This window comes from Arachis hypogaea, chromosome 1 (genome assembly GCF_003086295.3).
Source record: "Arachis hypogaea cultivar Tifrunner chromosome 1, arahy.Tifrunner.gnm2.J5K5, whole genome shotgun sequence".
Classification (NCBI taxonomy): Eukaryota; Viridiplantae; Streptophyta; class Magnoliopsida; order Fabales; family Fabaceae; genus Arachis; species Arachis hypogaea.
In genome coordinates, this window is record NC_092036.1 from 15,049,927 (window position 1) to 15,067,286 (window position 17,360).

Here is a 17,360-nt window from a genome sequence, read left to right on the forward strand (position 1 = left end):
GCTAAATCCTCAGCTCATTATCATGGTGCAGCAAAACTGCCAGTATTCTGGTCTTCCACATGAAGAACCTACAGAGTTTCTGGCACAATTTCTGCAAATTGCTGATACAGTACATGATAAGGAAGTGGATCAGGATGTCTACAGACTATTATTGTTTCCTTTTGCTGTAAAAGATCAAGCTAAGAGGTGGTTAAATAACCAGCTTAAGAACAGCATAAAAACATGGAAACAGCTGTCAGAAAAATTCCTGAATCACTATTTCCCTCCAAAAAGGATGACACAGCTAAGGCTAAGCATCCAAGGCTTCAAACAAGGAGATAATGAATCTCTTTATAATGCCTGGGAGAGATACAGAGAGATGCTAAGAAAATGCCCCTCTGAAATGTTTTCAGAATGGGTGCAATTAGACATCTTCTATTATGGGCTTACAGAAAAAGCTCAGATTTCTCTAGACCACTCAGCTGGTGGATCTATACATATGAGAAAAACAATTGAAGAGGCTCAAGAGCTTATTGATACAGTTGCCAGAAATCAGCATCTGTATCTGAACAGTGAATCTTCCATGAAAGAAAGAAGCTAAAACAGTAACTGCAGAACTCAATCCGATGGATCAGGCTAATGAATTCAATCAGCAATTAGATTTTCTAACTCAGCAGCTAGCCGAATTCAAGGAAATATTACAGGAAACAAGAATGGCTAACAGGAACATGGAAGTACAATTAAAGCAGACAGAAAAGCAACTGTCAAAGCAAATAACAGAAGAATGCCAAGCAGTTCAATTAAGAAGTGGGAAAATATTAAATACCTCACTTCAAAGTAGCAAGAAGACAGGAAATGAACAAATGGCTACTAAAAATCCCTCTGAGGACAAGCAGAGCCCAGAAAGGGATAAAGCTGGCGCTGAACGCCCAAACCATGCTTATTCCTGGCATTCAACGCCAGAAACAAGCATGGATCTGGCGTTGAACGCCCAAAAGGAGCATGGTTCTGGCGTTCAAACGCCAGTAACAAACAAGGAAGTGGCGTTTGACGCCACTCCAGCTCCCACCACTAGCATTCAAATGCCAGTGGGGAATCAGTCACATACAAGTGCTGACCTTTCTAAAAAGGCTTCCCAACCCACTTCTGTAGGTAATAAAACTGCAGCAACTAAGGTTGAGGAATACAAAGCCAAAATGCCTTATCCTCAAAAACTCCGCCAAGCGGAACAGGATAAGCAATTTGCCCGCTTTGCAGACTATCTCAGGACTCTTGAAATAAAGATTCCGTTTGCAGAAGCACTTGAGCAAATACCCTCTTATGCTAAGTTCATGAAAGAGATCTTAAGTCATAAGAAGGATTGGAGGGAAACTGAAAAAGTCTACCTCACTGAAGAATGCAGTGCAGTCATTCTGAAAAGCTTACCTGAGAAGCTTAAAGATCCTGGGAGCTTTATGATACCATGCACATTAGAAGGTGTTTGTACCAAGCAAGCTTTATGTGATCTTGGGGCAAGTATCAACCTAATACCTGCATCTACTATCAGAAAGCTTGGTTTAGCTGAAGAAATTAAACCAACCAGGATATGTCTTCAACTTGCTGATGGCTCCATTAAATACCCATCAGGCGTGATTGAAGACATGATTGTCAAGGTTGGGCCATTTGCCTTTCCTACTGACTTTGTGGTGCTGGAAATGGAGGAGCACAAGAGTGCAACTCTCATTCTAGGAAGACCTTTCCTAGCAACTGGCCGAACCCTCATTGATGTCCAAAAAGGGGAAGTAACCTTGAGAGTCAATGAGGAGGAGTTCAAGTTGAATGTTGTTAAAGCCATGCAACATCCAGACACCCCAAATGACTGCATGAGTGTTGATCTTATTGATTCTCTGGTAAGAGAGGTCAATGTGGCTGAGAGTCTCGAATCAGAGCTAGAGGACATCTTTAAAGATGTTCAGCCTGATTTGGAGGAATCAGAGAAGATAATAGAACCTCTGAAAATCCCTCAAGAAGAGGAGAAACCTCCAAAACCCGAGCTCAAACCATTGCCACCATCCCTGAAATATGCATTTCTGGGAGAAGGTGAAACCTTTCCTGTAATTATAAGCTCTACCTTAGAGCCACAGGAAGAAGAAGCACTAATTCAAGTGCTAAGGACGCACAAGACAGCTCTTGGGTGGTCCATTAGTGATCTCAAGGGCATTAGCCCAGCCAGATGCATGCACAAAATCTTGTTGGAGGATGACGCCAAGCCAGTGGTTCAACCATAAAGGCGGCTGAACCCAGCTATGAAAGAAGTGGTGCAAAAAGAGGTCACTAAATTACTAGAGGCTGGGATTATTTATCCTATTTCTGACAGCCCCTGGGTGAGCCCTGTTCAAGTTGTCCCTATGAAGGGTGGCATGACAGTGGTTCATAATGAAAAAAATGAACTGGTTCCTACAAGGACAGTTACAGGGTGGCGTATGTGCATTGATTACAGAAGACTCAACACAGCCACCAGAAAGGATCATTTTCCTTTACCATTCATAGACCAGATGCTAGAAAGACTAGCAGGTCATGAATACTACTGCTTCCTGGATGGATATTCAGGTTATAATCAAATTGCAGTAGATCCCCAGGATCAGGAGAAAACGGCCTTCACATGTCCATCTGGAGTATTTGCATACAGAAGGATGCCATTTGGCCTGTGCAATGCACCTGCAACCTTTCAGAGGTGCATGTTCTCAATTTTTTCTGATATGGTGGAAAAATTTCTGGAAGTCTTCATGGATGACTTTTCAGTATTTGGAGACTCATTCAGCTCCTGCCTTAACCATTTAGCACTTGTTCTGAAAAGATGCCAAGAGACTAACCTGGTTTTAAACTGGGAAAAATGTCACTTTATGGTGACTGAAGGAATTGTCCTTGGGCACAAAATTTCGAACAAGGGGATAGAGGTGGACCAAGCTAAGGTAGAAGTAATTGAAAAATTACCACCACCTGCTAATGTTAAGGCAATCAGAAGCTTTCTGGGACATGCAGGGTTCTATAGGAGGTTTATAAAGGATTTTTCAAAAATCGCCAAACCTCTGAGCAACCTGCTAGCTGCAGACACGCCATTCATCTTTAATGAAGAGTGTCTGCAGGCATTTGAAACTCTGAAAGCTAAATTGGTTACAGCACCAATCATCTCTGCACCAGACTGGACATTACCATTTGAACTAATGTGTGATGCCAGTGACCATGCCATTGGTGCAGTGTTGGGACAAAGGCATGACAAGCTTCTGCATGTCATTTACTATGCCAGCCGTGTGCTAAATGATGCACAGAAGAATTACACAACCACAGAAAAAGAGCTACTTGCAGTGGTTTACGCCATTGACAAATTTAGATCCTACTTAGTAGGATCAAAAGTGATTGTGTACACTGATCATGCTGCTCTTAAATATCTACTCACAAAGCAGGATTCAAAACCCAGACTCATCAGATGGGTGTTGCTTCTGCAAGAGTTTGATATAGAAATAAGAGACAGAAAAGGGACAGAAAACCAAGTAGCAGATCACCTATCCCGAATAGAGCCAGTGGAAGGGACGTCCCTCCCTCTCACTGAAATTTCTGAAACCTTTCCGGATGAGCAATTACTAGCCGTCCAGGAAGTGCCATGGTTTGCAGACATTGCGAACTACAAGGCAGTGAGATTCATACCCAAAGAGTACAGTAAAGTGCAATCAAAGAAATTAATCACAGATGCAAAATACCATCTCTGGGATGAACCATATCTCTTTAAGAGATGTGCAGACGGAGTAATCCATAGATGTGTGCCTAAAGAAGAAGCACAGAAGATCCTTTGGCATTGCCATGGATCACAGTATGGAGGACATTTTGGAAGTGAACGAACAGCCACAAGAGTCCTCCAGAGTGGCTTTTACTGGCCTACTCTCTATAAAGATTCCCGAGCATTTGTGCTTAACTGTGATAGCTGCCAGAGATCAGGCAACCTGCCTCACAGTTATGCCATGCCTCAACAAGGAATCTTGGAGATTGAGTTGTTTGATGTATGGGGCATTGACTTCATGGGACCTTTCCCACCATCATACTCAAACACCTATATTCTGGTGGCAGTGGATTATGTATCCAAATGGGTGGAAGCTATTGCAACACCCACCAATGACACTAAAACAGTGTTAAAATTCCTCCAGAAACATATCTTCAGCAGATTTGGTGTCCCTAGAGTGTTAATCAGTGATGGGGGCACTCATTTCTGTAATAAACAGCTTTACTCTGCTTTAGTACGTTATGGAGTCAACCACAGGGTGGCTACTCCATATCACCCACAAACTAATGGGCAAGCTGAAGTCTCAAATAGAGAACTTAAAAGAATCCTGGAACGGACTGTAATTAACCGTAGAAAGGATTGGGCAAGAAGCTTGGATGATGCTCTGTGGGCATACAGAACAGCATTCAAGACCCCCATAGGGACCTCTCCATACCAGCTTGTGTATGGAAAGGCATGTCACTTGCCAGTGGAACTGGAACACAATGCCTACTGGGCGACCAGATTCCTGAACCTTGATGCCAAATTAGCTGGAGAAAAACGATTGCTCCAGTTAAATGAGCTAGAGGAATTTAGACTCAATGCTTTTGAAAATGCAAAAATTTACAAAGAGAAAGCAAAAAGATGGCATGATAAGAAATTGTCATCCAGAGTCTTTAAGCCAGGACAGAAAGTCTTGCTATTTAATTCAAGGCTCAAATTATACCCTGGGAAATTAAAATCCCGGTGGAGAGGTCCATATGTAATCACAAGTGTATCACCATATGGATACATAGAACTTCAGGATAGTGACTCTAACAAAAAGTTCATTGTCAATGGACAAAGAGTTAAACACTATCTTGAAGATAATTTCGAGCAAGAATGCTCAAAACTGAGACTTGATTAAAAGCTCAGTAATAGTCCAGCTAATGACATTAAAGAAGCGCTTGCTGGGAGGCAACCCAGCCATTCACAAAATTTTATTTTATTTTATTTTTGATCAAGTTTTACAGGTAGATGCTAGAGTCTCTTCAAAGGTGAAATAGCAATTGGTTGAAGTCACAGAGTTACAGAGAAATTTGGAAGCTCACTGGCGTGAAAAAGCCAGTAAGAAATACTTTGGGCGTTAAACGCCCAAAAGAAGCACCCACTGGGCGTTTAACGCCAGTAAGGGTAGCCTTCTGGGCGTTAAACGCCAGAAAGGAGCATCTTCTGGGCGTTAAACGCCAGAAAGATGCACCTTCTAGGCGTTTAACGCCAATCTGCTAGCATTCTGGGCGTTTAGAAAAACGCCCAGTGAAGAAGGATTTCCTGGCGTTCAACGCCAGAAAGAAGCATCACATGGGCGTTGAACGCCCAGGAGAAGCAACATGTGGGCGTTAAACGCCCAAACCATGCACCATGTGGGCGTTTAACGCCAGGATGCTGGGAGGAGGTACAATTCGTTTTTCTTCATATTTTTTCAAAATTTTTAAGTTTCAATTCATGATTTCTTGCATAAACATGTTTCAAAATGTCATCCTTCAAAATCAAATTGGTTTTCTAAAGAACCCTAATTTCTAAAATCCCTTTTTCAAAAATATCAAATGTATCTTAATTCATAAACATAAATCTTTTTCCAATCCAATTCTTTTTCAAATATTTTTAATTTCTTCTCATATCTTTTTCAACTCATCTTATCTTTATTTGAAAAATGCCTTTCCTTCTACTCCTCTCCTTTCCTTTCTTTTGCTTGAGGACAAGCAAACCTCTAAGTTTGGTGTGATTTGCCATGATCACTGAGCTAAAACTCATTAAGATCATGGCACCTAAGAGAACAGGAAGAGCAAGGATGTGAACTTAAGGGAGCTGAAGCGTCAGAAATTAATTCTTGAAGGCACCCTACAGACTAGAGGAACATCCACTTCCCAAAATACAGGTTGTTAAGTTCTAATTCTAGCTTTAACTCTGTGATAGTATTATTATAGGATTTTACCTTAGAAGTTATATAGGAGTAGTAGTAATTAGCATATCTATTTTGGTTTTATTTCCAACTAAGTTATAATTTATTTTTCCCATCATCATCAAACATGAATAAAATAATAGATTTGTAGAATAAAGAGGCAATTTAATTTTTTTCGAGTTCTTAATAAGGAAAATTCTAATTATTTATATGTGGTGGCAATACTTTTTGTCTTCTGAATGAATGCTTGAACAGTGCATATTTTTGATCTTGTTGTTTATGAATGTTAAAATTGTTGGCTCTTGAAAGAATGATGAACAAAGAGAAATGTTATTGATGATCTGAAAAATCATGAAATTGATTCTTGAAGCAAGAAAAAGCAGTGAAAAAAGCAAAAGCTTGTGAAAAAAAAAAGTGGCGAAAAAAAAAATAGAAAGAAAAAGAAAAAGCAAGCAGAAAAAGCCAATAGCCCTTAAAACCAAAAGGCAAGGGTAAAAAGGATCCAAGGCTTTGAGCATCAATGGATAGGAGGGCCCAAGGAAATAAAATCCAGGCCTAAGCGGCTAAATCAAGCTGTCCCTAACCATGTGCTTGTGTCATGAAGGTCCAAGTGAAAAGCTTGAGACTGAGTGGTTAAAGTCGTGATCCAAGGCAAAAAGAGTGTGCTTAAGAGCTCTGGACACCTCTAACTGGGGACTCTAGCAAAGCTGAGTCACAATCTGAAAAGGTTCACCCAGTTATGTGTCTGTGGCATTTGTGTATCCGGTGGTAATACTGGAAAACAAAGTGCTTAGGGCCACGGCCAAGACTCATAAAAGTAGCTGTGTTCAAGAATCAACATACTAAACTAGGAGAGTCAATAACACTATCTGAATTCTGAGTTCCTATGGATGCCAACCATTCTGAATTTCAAAGGATAAAGTGAGATGCCAAAACTATTCAGAGGCAAAAAGCTACAAGCCCCGCTCATCTAATAAGAATCTGAGCTTCACTTAAAACTCTGAGATATTATTGCTTCTTTATTTCTGTTAAAACCTATTTTATTTATCTAGTTGCTTGAGGACAAGCAACAGTTTAAGTTTGGTGTTGTGATGAGCGGATATTTTATACGCTTTTTGGGGGTAATTTCATGTAGATTTTAGCATGTTTCAGTTAGTTTTTAGTAGAATATTATTAGTTTTTAGGCAAAAATCATATTTCTGGACTTTACTATGAGTTTGTGTGTTTTTCTGTGATTTCAGGTATTTTCTGGCTGAAATTGAGGGAGCTGAGCAAAAATCTGACTTAGGCTGAAAAAGGACTGCTGATGCTGTTGGATCCTGACCTCCCTGCACTCGAAATGGATTTTCTGGAGCTACAGACGTCGAATTGGCGCGCTCTCAACGGCGTTGGAAAGTAGACATCCAGGGCTTTCCAGCAATATATAATAGTCCATACTTTGCGCGAGGATAGACGACGTAACTTGGCGTTAAACGCCAAGTTCATGCTGCTGTCTGGAGTTAAACGCCAGAAAAACGTCATTATCCGGAGTTGAACGCCCAAAACACGTCATGACCTGAAGTTGGACGCCAAGAAAGGCCTCTGCACGTGGAAAGCTTTAGTCTCAGCCCCAGCACACACCAAGTGGGCCCCAGAAGTGGATTTCTGCACCAATTATCTTAGTTTATTCATTTTCTGTAACCCTAGGTTATTAGTTTACTATTTAAACAACTTTTACAGACATTTCTTGTACCTCATGACATTTTCAGATCTGAATTACATACTTTGTGACGGCATGAGTCTCTAAACTCCATTGTTGGGGGTGAGGAGCTCTGCAGCGTCTCGATGATTTAATACAATTCCTTTGTCTTCCATTCAAACACGCTTGTTCTTATCTAAGATGTTTATTCGCGCTTAACTGTGGAGAAGGTGATGATCCGTGACACTCATCACCTTCCTCAACCCATGAACGTGTGCCTGACAACCACCTCCGTTCTACATCAGATTGAATGAATATCTCTTAGATTCCCCAACAGAATCTTCGTGGTATAAGCCGGATTGATGGCAGCATTCATGAGAATCCGGAAAGTCTAAACCTTGTCTGTGGTATTCCGAGTAGGATTCCGGGATTGAATGAATGTGACGTGCTTCAAACTTTAACCTGCTGGGCGTTAGTGACAGACGCAAAAGAGTGATTCTATTCCAGTAGGAGCGGGAACCAACCGGTGATTAGCCGTACTGTGACAGAGTGCGTGCATAGTTTTCACTGCGAGGATGGGAAGTAGCCATTGACAACGGTGACACCCTACATAGAGCTTGCCATGGAAGGAACCTGCGTGTGAGAAGAGGATTTCAAGGAAGAGTTGAAGTCAGAGGACAAAGCATCTCCTAAACTCCAACATGTTTCCCATTACTGCAAATCAAAGTAACATTGTTCCCTCTTTTATCAATTCCAGTAATTTCACTTTTAATCCTTGTTGACATCCTAACTAAGACTAATAAAATAAATATTGATTGCTTCAAACCAATAATCTCTGTGGATTCGACCCTTACTCACGTAAGGTATTACTTGGACGACCCAGTACACTTGCTGGTTAGTTGAACGGAATTGTGCCCACTCGTACCAAAAATCCTAAGTTCCATAATTCTGCAATAAATATATTGATACTATATTGATGTGATCACAATTTCGTCCACCAAACCCCAATAAAAATAACCGAAGTATTTAAACCTCGGGTCGTCTCTTAAGAAATTGCAGAGAAGTATTCATATTATTGGTTATGGGATGTATATTTTGGGATTTTGTGATAAGGGACAAGAAACATAAATGACAAGAAAGTAAGTGAAACTCAAATGATAAAAAGGTCTTGGCAAGGGTTGATGGTTAAGGATCTCTATCCTTGTTACTAACCACAACATGATAATTGCAAGGATCAATCTCATTAAGTCATCCTCTAACAAGTGAAGGAAAGTTAAATGAGCTTTATCAATCCCAACCCATAAGTCCTAGCCACTCACTAATGGACTTAGTGAAAGCTAGTGTCAATGGACACCAATTATCAATCACTTAGACATTAGCAACTCAAGGTCACCCAAGTTTCCATCCCAAGCCAAGAATAGAAAATCTACACTAAAATCTAATCAAACATTTTATCAAAAACTTGGAAGGCACAAAAGAAAAGTAAGGTAAAATTGTAAGAAATGTAAAATCTACAACTACCAAAGCAAGAAAACAATAATAGCAAAGCAATTAAACAATAAGAACATCAAACATAAATTGCATTAATTGAAATCAAAGGGAACAAAAGTGCATGAACAGGAGAATAACAAAATAAAGGAAATAAAAAATAAAGCTAAGAGAGCAAAGATGTAGGAACAAAAAATGGTAAAGGAAACTAAATCAAAGCAAGAATTAAAAGCTAGATCTAAAAGAAATTAACCTAAGAACCCTAACCTAATTTTAAAGAGAAGAAATGGCTTCTCTCTCTAGAGTTCTAACCTAAAACATGATGAAAACTAAATTATGACTACTTGGTTCATTCTCCCTTCAATCCCCGATTCAATAGCATCAGAAATGAGTTAGATTGGGCCCAAAATGCCACAGACATTGCTAGTCACGCTGATCCTGCGATGCGCACGCATGAGCGACGTGTACACGTCATCTAACTGGAAGGCAACTATGGCAAATTACATTTCATTTTGAAGCCCTGGATGTTAGCTTTCCAACTCAACTCGAACCGCCTCATTCGGACCTATGTAGCTCAAGTTATGATCGATTTAGTACGAAGAGGTCAGAATTGACAACTTAGCAATTCCTTCATTTCTTCATGAGTTGTCCATTTTTACTTGCTTTTTCTTCATTCCCTCAATCTAATCTTTGCCTTCTAAACCTGAAATCACTTAACAAACATATCAAGGCATCGAATGGAATTAAAGTGAATTAAATTTATCAATTTTTGGGCTTAAAAAGTATGTTTTCACTCTTAAGCACAATTTAAGGAGAATTTATGAAACCATGCTATTTTAGTGAATAAATGTGAGAAAAGTTGATAAAATCCTCTAAATTCAACATAAAATAAACCCTAAAAATAGGGTTTATCAACTGCCAGGAACAGCGCGACGATAAGCGCTACAAGATAGTCTCCGATCTCGAGTAGAAGGAACGCAATACCTTTGCTCCTGATCCTGCCACGAAGGCAAGGGAAGAGGAGGAGAGGATTGTGAGGCAGCTCAAGGAAGAGATTTCGAGGATTGGGGCTATGCTTGCGAAGAAAGGGGCGTCGGAGGCTACTGCTTTTACAGCGGCTGAGGAGACGGAGGTGAAGTGTTGCAGTGTTGGGTTAGATCATGAGAAAATTCTAAAGTTTTAGTGCGAGAAAACAGAAGAGGATTATTCGGCAGCTATCTAGAAGTCGTGGGAGGTAGAGAAGTAGATTTGGTAGCATTGTGGATTTTATCGTAATGGTTATGGAAGGAAGATGAGAAAGGAAGAAAAAAATGAGAGTGTATTTATGAAATTATGAAAAAAATAATAATTTGTCATTTTTATGAAACAAAACTGTACTTATCTTTTGATGAGCGGATAATTTATACGCTTTTTGGCATTGTTTTTAGATAGTTTTTAGTAAGTTTGAGTTACTTTTAGGGATGTTTTCATTAGTTTTTATGTTAAATTCACATTTCTGGACTTTACTATGAGTTTGTGTGTTTTTCTGTGATTTCAGATAAATTCTGGCTGAAATTGAGGGACTTGAGCAAAACTCTGAAAAAGGCTAACAAAAGGACTGCTGATGCTGTTGGAATCTGACCTCCCTGCACTCGAAATGAATTTTCTGGAGTTACAGAACTCCAATTGGCGCACTCTCAAAGGCGTTGGAAATTAGACATCCAGAGCTTTCCAGCAATATATAATAGTCCATACTTTATTTGGAAATTGACGACGTAACTTGGCATTGAACGCCAAGTACATGCTGTTGTCTGGAGTTAAACGCCAGAAAAACGTCATGATCCGGAGTTGAACGCCCAAAACACGTCATAACTTGGAGTTCAACTCCAAGAGAAGCCTCAGCTCGTGGATTGATCAAGCTCAGCCCAAACATACACCAAGTGGGCCCTGGAAGTGGATTTATGCATCAATTACTTACTCATGTAAACCCTAGGAGCTAGTTTATTATAAATAGAACATTTAACTATTGTATTAGACATCTCTGGACGCCTAGTCCTTAGACCATGGAGGCTGGCCATTCGGCCATGCCTGAACCTTTCACTTATGTATTTTCAACAGTGGAGTTTCTGCACACCATAGATTAAGGGTGTGGAGCTCTGCTGTACCTCAAGTTTCAATACAATTACTATTACTTTCTATTCAATTCTCTTTTATTCTTATTCCAAGATATACGTTGCACTTAACTTTGATGAATGTGATGATCCGTGACACTCATCATCATTCTCACCTATGAACGCGCGTGACTGACAACCACTTCCGTTCTACTCTAGGCCGGCGCATATCTCTTAGATTCCCCAACAGAATCTTCGTGGTATAAGCTAGATAGATGGCGGCATTCATGAGGATCCGGAAGGTCTACACCTTGTCTGTGGTATTCCAAGTAGGATTCTAGGATTGAATGACTGTGACGAGCTTCAAACTCCTGAAGGCTGGGCGTGATGACAAACGCAAAAGAATCAAGGGATTCTATTCCAACCTGATTGAGAACCGACAGATGATTAGCCGTGCTGTGACAGAGCATAGGAACGTTTTCACTGAGAGGATGGGATGTAGCCATTGACAACGGTGATGCCCTACGTACAGCTTGCCATGGAAAGGATTAAGAAGGATTGGATGAATGTAATAAGAAAGTAGAGATTCAAGAGGAGCACAACATCTCCATACGCCTATCTGAAATTTTCACTATTGATTTACATAAGTATCTCTATCCATTTTATTTTCTGTTTATTTTTATTAATCATATTTGATTTTATAAATTCCATAATTTTATCCTCCTGACTGGGATTTACAAGATGACCATAGTTTGCTTCATACCAACAATCTCTGTGGGATCGACCCTTACTCACGTAAGGTATTACTTGGACGACCCAGTACACTTGCTGGTTAGTTGAACGGAGTTGTGTCCACACATAAGTGCCATAATAATGATTCCATACAACAACAAAAAATACTACATTGATGTGATCACAATTTCGTCCACCAAGTTTTTGGCGCCGTTGCCGGGGATTGTTCGAGTATGGACAACTGACGGTTCATCTTGTTGCTCAGATTGGGTAATTTTTCTTTTCAAAAATCTTTTTCAAAATTTTTCTTTTATTTTTCGTTTTTCCAAAAATATTTTCGAAAAAAAATAATAAAAATACAAAAAAAAATCATAAAATCATAAAAATCAAAAATATTTTGTGTTTCTTGTTTGAGTCTTGAGTCAATTTTTAAGTTTGGTGTCAATTGCATGCTTTAAAAATTTTTTCTTGCAATTTTTTCGAAAATCTCATGCATTCATAGTGTTCTTCATGATCTTCAAGTTGTTCTTGACAAGTCTTCTTGTTTGATCTTGATAATTTCTTGTTTTGTGTCTTTTCTTGTTTTTCATGTGCATCTTTGCATTCATATTTTTCATGCATTAAAGATTTCTAAGTTTGGTGTCTTGCATGTTTTCTTTGCATCAAAAATCTTTCAAAATTATGTTCTTGATGTTCATCATGATCTTCAAAGTGTTCTTGGTGTTCATCTTGACATTCATAGCATTCTTGCATGCATTCATTGTTTTGATCTAAAAATTTCATGCATTGAGTATTTTTGTTGTTTCTCTCTCTCATAATTAAAAATTCAAAAATAAAAAAATATCTTTTCCTTATTTTCCTCCAAATTTCCGAAATTTTGGGTTGACTTGGTCAAAAATTTTTAAAATTAGTTGTTTCTTACAAGTCAAGTCAAAATTTCAATTTTAAAAATCTTATCTTTTCAAAATCTTTTTCAAAAATCATATCTTTTTCATTTTTTTTATTATTTTCGAAAATTTCAAAAATCTTTTTCAAAATATTTTCAAAATCTTTTTCTTATCTTTATATCATATTTTTGAAAATTAGCTAACAATTAATGTGATTGGTTCAAAACTTTGAAGTTTGTTACTCTCTTGTTAAGAAAGGTTCAATCTTTAAGTTCTAGAATCTTATCTTGTAGTTTCTTGTTAGTTAAGTCATTTTAAAAATTAAATCTTTTTCAAAATATCTTTTTTTTAAAACTTTTATTTTATCTTTTATCTTATCTTTTTCAAAAATTTTATCTTTTTCAAAATTTGATTTCAAAATATCTTATCTAACTTCTTATCTTCTTATCTTTTTCAAAATTTCATTTCAAATCTTTTTCAATCAACTAACTAACTTTTTGTTTACTTCTTATCTTTTTCAAAACCAACTAACTACCTATCCCTCTCTAATTTTCGAAAATTCTCCCTCTCTTTTTCAAAAATTCTTTTTGTTTTAAATTTTAATTTTAATTATATTTTGTCTTTGATTTTCGAAAATTTCTAACCTCTTTTTCAAAAATTATTTTCGAAATCTCTCTTCTCTTCTCTTATTCTATTTAATTAATTAACTACTAACACTTCTCTTCACCTTTCTTCATCCAAAAATCCGAATCTCCATCTCCATTCTTCTATCCCCTTTCTTCTTCTACTAACATAAGGGAATCTCTATACTGTGACATAGAGGATTCCTCTTTCTTTTCTTGTTTTCTTCTCTTTCATATGAGCAGGAACAGGGAAAAAGGCACTCTTGTTGAAATTGATCCAGAACCTGAAAGGACTCTGAAGAGAAAATTAAGAGAAGCTAAATTACAACAATCCAGAAATAACCTTTCAGAAATTTTCGAACAAGAGAAGGAGATGGCAGCCGAAAATAATAATAATGCAAGGAGAATGCTTGGTGACTTCACAAAGCCAACGTCCAAGTTTGATGGAAGAAGCATCTCCATTCCTGCCATTGGAGCCAACAACTTTGAGCTGAAACCTCAGCTAGTTGCCTTAATGCAACAAAACTGCAAGTTTTATGGACTTCCTTATGAAGATCCTTATCAGTTCTTAACTGAGTTCTTGCAGATCTGTGAGACTGTAAAGACGAATGGAGTTGATCCTGAAGTCTACAGACTCATGCTTTTCCCTTTTGCTGTAAGAGACAGAGCTAGAATATGGTTGGATTCACAACCTAAGGATAGCCTGGACTCCTGGGATAAGCTGGTCACTGCCTTCTTGGATAAATTCTTTCCTCCTCAAAAACTGAGCAAGCTGAGAGTGGATGTTCAAACCTTCAAACAAAAAGATGGTGAATCCCTCTATGAAGCTTGGGAAAGATACAAGCAGCTGACCAAAAGATGTCCATCTGACATGTTTTCAGAATGGACCATATTAGATATATTCTATTATGGTCTCTCTGAATTTTCGAAAATGTCACTGGACCATTCTGCAGGTGGATCTATTCACCTAAAGAAAATGCCTGAAGAGGCTCAAGAACTCATTGATATGGTTGCAAACAACCAGTTCATGTATACCTCTGAGAGGAATTCCGTGAATAATGGGATACCTCAGAAGAAAGGAGTTCTTGAAATTGATGCTCTGAATGCCATATTGGCTCAGAACAAAGTGTTGACTCAACAGGTCAACATGATCTCTCAAAATCTGAATGGACTGCAACATGCATCCAACAGCACTAGAGAGGCAGCTTCTGAAGAAGCTTATGATCCTGAAAACCCTGCCATGGCAGAGGTCAATTACATGGGTGAACCTTATGGAAACACCTATAACCCATCATGGAGAAATCATCCAAATTTCTCCTGGAAGGATCAACAAAAGCCTCAACAAGGCTTTAACAATGGTGGACGCAATAGGCTAAGCAATAGCAAGCCATACCCATCATCTTCTCAGCAACAGACAGAGAATTCTGAACAAAACACTTCTAATTTAGCCAATATAGTCTCTGATCTGTCAAAGGCCACTTTCAGTTTCATGAATGAAACAAGATCCTCCATCAGAAATTTGGAGGCACAAGTGGGCCAGCTGAGTAAGAAAGTCATTGAAACTCCTCCCAGTATTCTCCCAAGCAACACAGAAGAGAATCCAAAAGGAGAGTGCAAGGCCATTGATATACTCAACATGGCCGAATGCACAAGGGAGGAGGAGGACGAAAATCCTAGTGAGGAAGACCTCCTGGGACGTCCTTCAAGCAAGAAGGAGTTTCCTATTAAGGATCCAAAGGAATCTGAGGCTCATACAGAGACCATAGAGATTCCATTAAATCTCCTCCTGCCATTCATGAGCTCTGAAGACTATTCTTCCTCTGAAGAGGATGAAGATGTGACTGGAGAGTAAGTTGCTCAATACTTAGGAGCTATCATAAAGCTGAATGCCAAGCTGTTTGGTAATGAAACTTGGGAAAGTGAACCTCCCTTGCTGATTAGTGAACTAGACACTTGGATTCAGAAAACTCTACCTCAAAAGAAACAAGATCCTGGCAAGTTCTTAATACCTTGTACCATAGGCACCATGAGCTTTGAAAAAGCTCTATGTGATCTGGGGTCAGGGATAAATCTTATGCCACTCTCTGTAATGGAGAAGCTGGGGATCATTGAGGTACAACCTGCCTTGTTCTCACTACAATTGGCAGACAAGTCAGTGAGACAAGCTTATGGAATAGTAGAGGACGTGTTAGTAAAGGTTGAAGGCCTTTACATCCCTGCTGATTTCATAATCCTAGACACTAGGAAGGAAGAGGATGATTGCATCATCCTTGGAAGACCTTTCCTAGCCACAGCAGAAGCTGTAATAGATGTTAAGAGAGGTACATGATCATGAGGAGTCACGAAAAAAATCAAAAAAATTAAAAACAGAGTCAAAAACAGAAGAAAAAAAATTTTGCACCCTGGAGGACGCACGGGCTGGCGTTCAACGCCAGTAAGATGCATCTGGCTGGCGTTCAACGCCAGAACAGAGCACCATTCTGGCGCTGAACGCCAGAAACAAGCAACATCCTGGCGCTGAACGCCAGGAATGTGCCCAGAGAGGAAAAACTGGCGCTGAACGCCAGTAACAAGCATGAAACTGGCGTTCAACGCCAGAAACATGCTCTACATGGGCGTTGAACGCCCAGAATGTGCACCAATGGGCGTTTAAACGCCAGAATGGTGTGCAAAGGCATTTTACATGCCTATTAGGTGCAGGGATGGAATTCCTTGACACCTCAGGATCTGTGGACCTCACAGGATCCCCACCTACCTCGCCCTCTCTCTTTCCATGGTCATCCATTCTGTTTTTCATTCACCACCTACATCTATCCACTCTTCCCCATACACCCCACCTACCTTTACAATTCAACTTCTCTTTCCCACCCAATCCCACCCATATAGCCAAATCCATCTCCCCTCACTCACCTCCATTTTCTTCTTCTTCTTCCTCCTCTTTTCTTTCTTCTCTTGCTCGAGGGCGAGCAATATTTTAAGTTTGGTGTGGTAAAAGCATAGCTTTTTTTCTTTGCCATTACCATTAATGGCACCTAAAGCCAGAGAAACCTCAAAGGGAAGACAAAAGCTTCCACCTCTGAGTCTTGGGAGATGGAAAGACTCATATAAAGCCGTCTTAGCTCAGTGGTAGAACATGTGGCTGCAAATCAAGAGATCCCTGAGATACCTCAGGGGATAAGTTATCCTCCACACAAATATTGGAAGCAACTAAGGGTAGAAACACCAAAATTACTAGGAATCATTCAACAGAAGCAAGGAAGAGACATAGAGGAGCTCAAAAAGCACCATTGGACCTTCAAGAAAGTGCCACCCTCACTCAGGTGGATTAATTCCTTGTTCTTATTTCTTTCTGCTTTTCGGTTTTTAATGTTGTGTTTATCTATGTTTTGTGTCTTTACTTCATGATCATTAGTATGTAACCATGCCTTAAAACTATGAATAAATCCATTAGTCCTTCACCTCTCTTAAATGAAAAATGTTTTAATTCAAAAGAAGAAGAAGTACATAAATTTCGAATTTATCATTGAATTTAATTTAATTATATTGATGTGGTGACAATACTTTTTGTTTTCTGAATGAATGATTGAACAGTGCATATGTCTTTTGATATTGTTGTTTATGAGTGTTAAAATTGTTGGCTCTTGTAAGAATGATGAACAAAGAGAAATGTTATTGATAATCTGAAAAATCATGAAATTGATTCTTGAAGCAAGAAAAAGCAGTGAAAAAGCAAAAGCTTGTTAAAAAAAAATTTAGAAAGAAAAAGAAAAAAAGCAAGCAGAAAAAGCCAATAGCCCTTAAAACCAAAAGGCAAGGGTAAAAAGGATCCAAGGCTTTGAGCATCAATGGATAGGAGGGCCCAAGGAAATAAAATCCAGGCCTAAGCGGCTAAATTAAGCTGTCCCTAACCATGTGCTTGTGTCATGAAG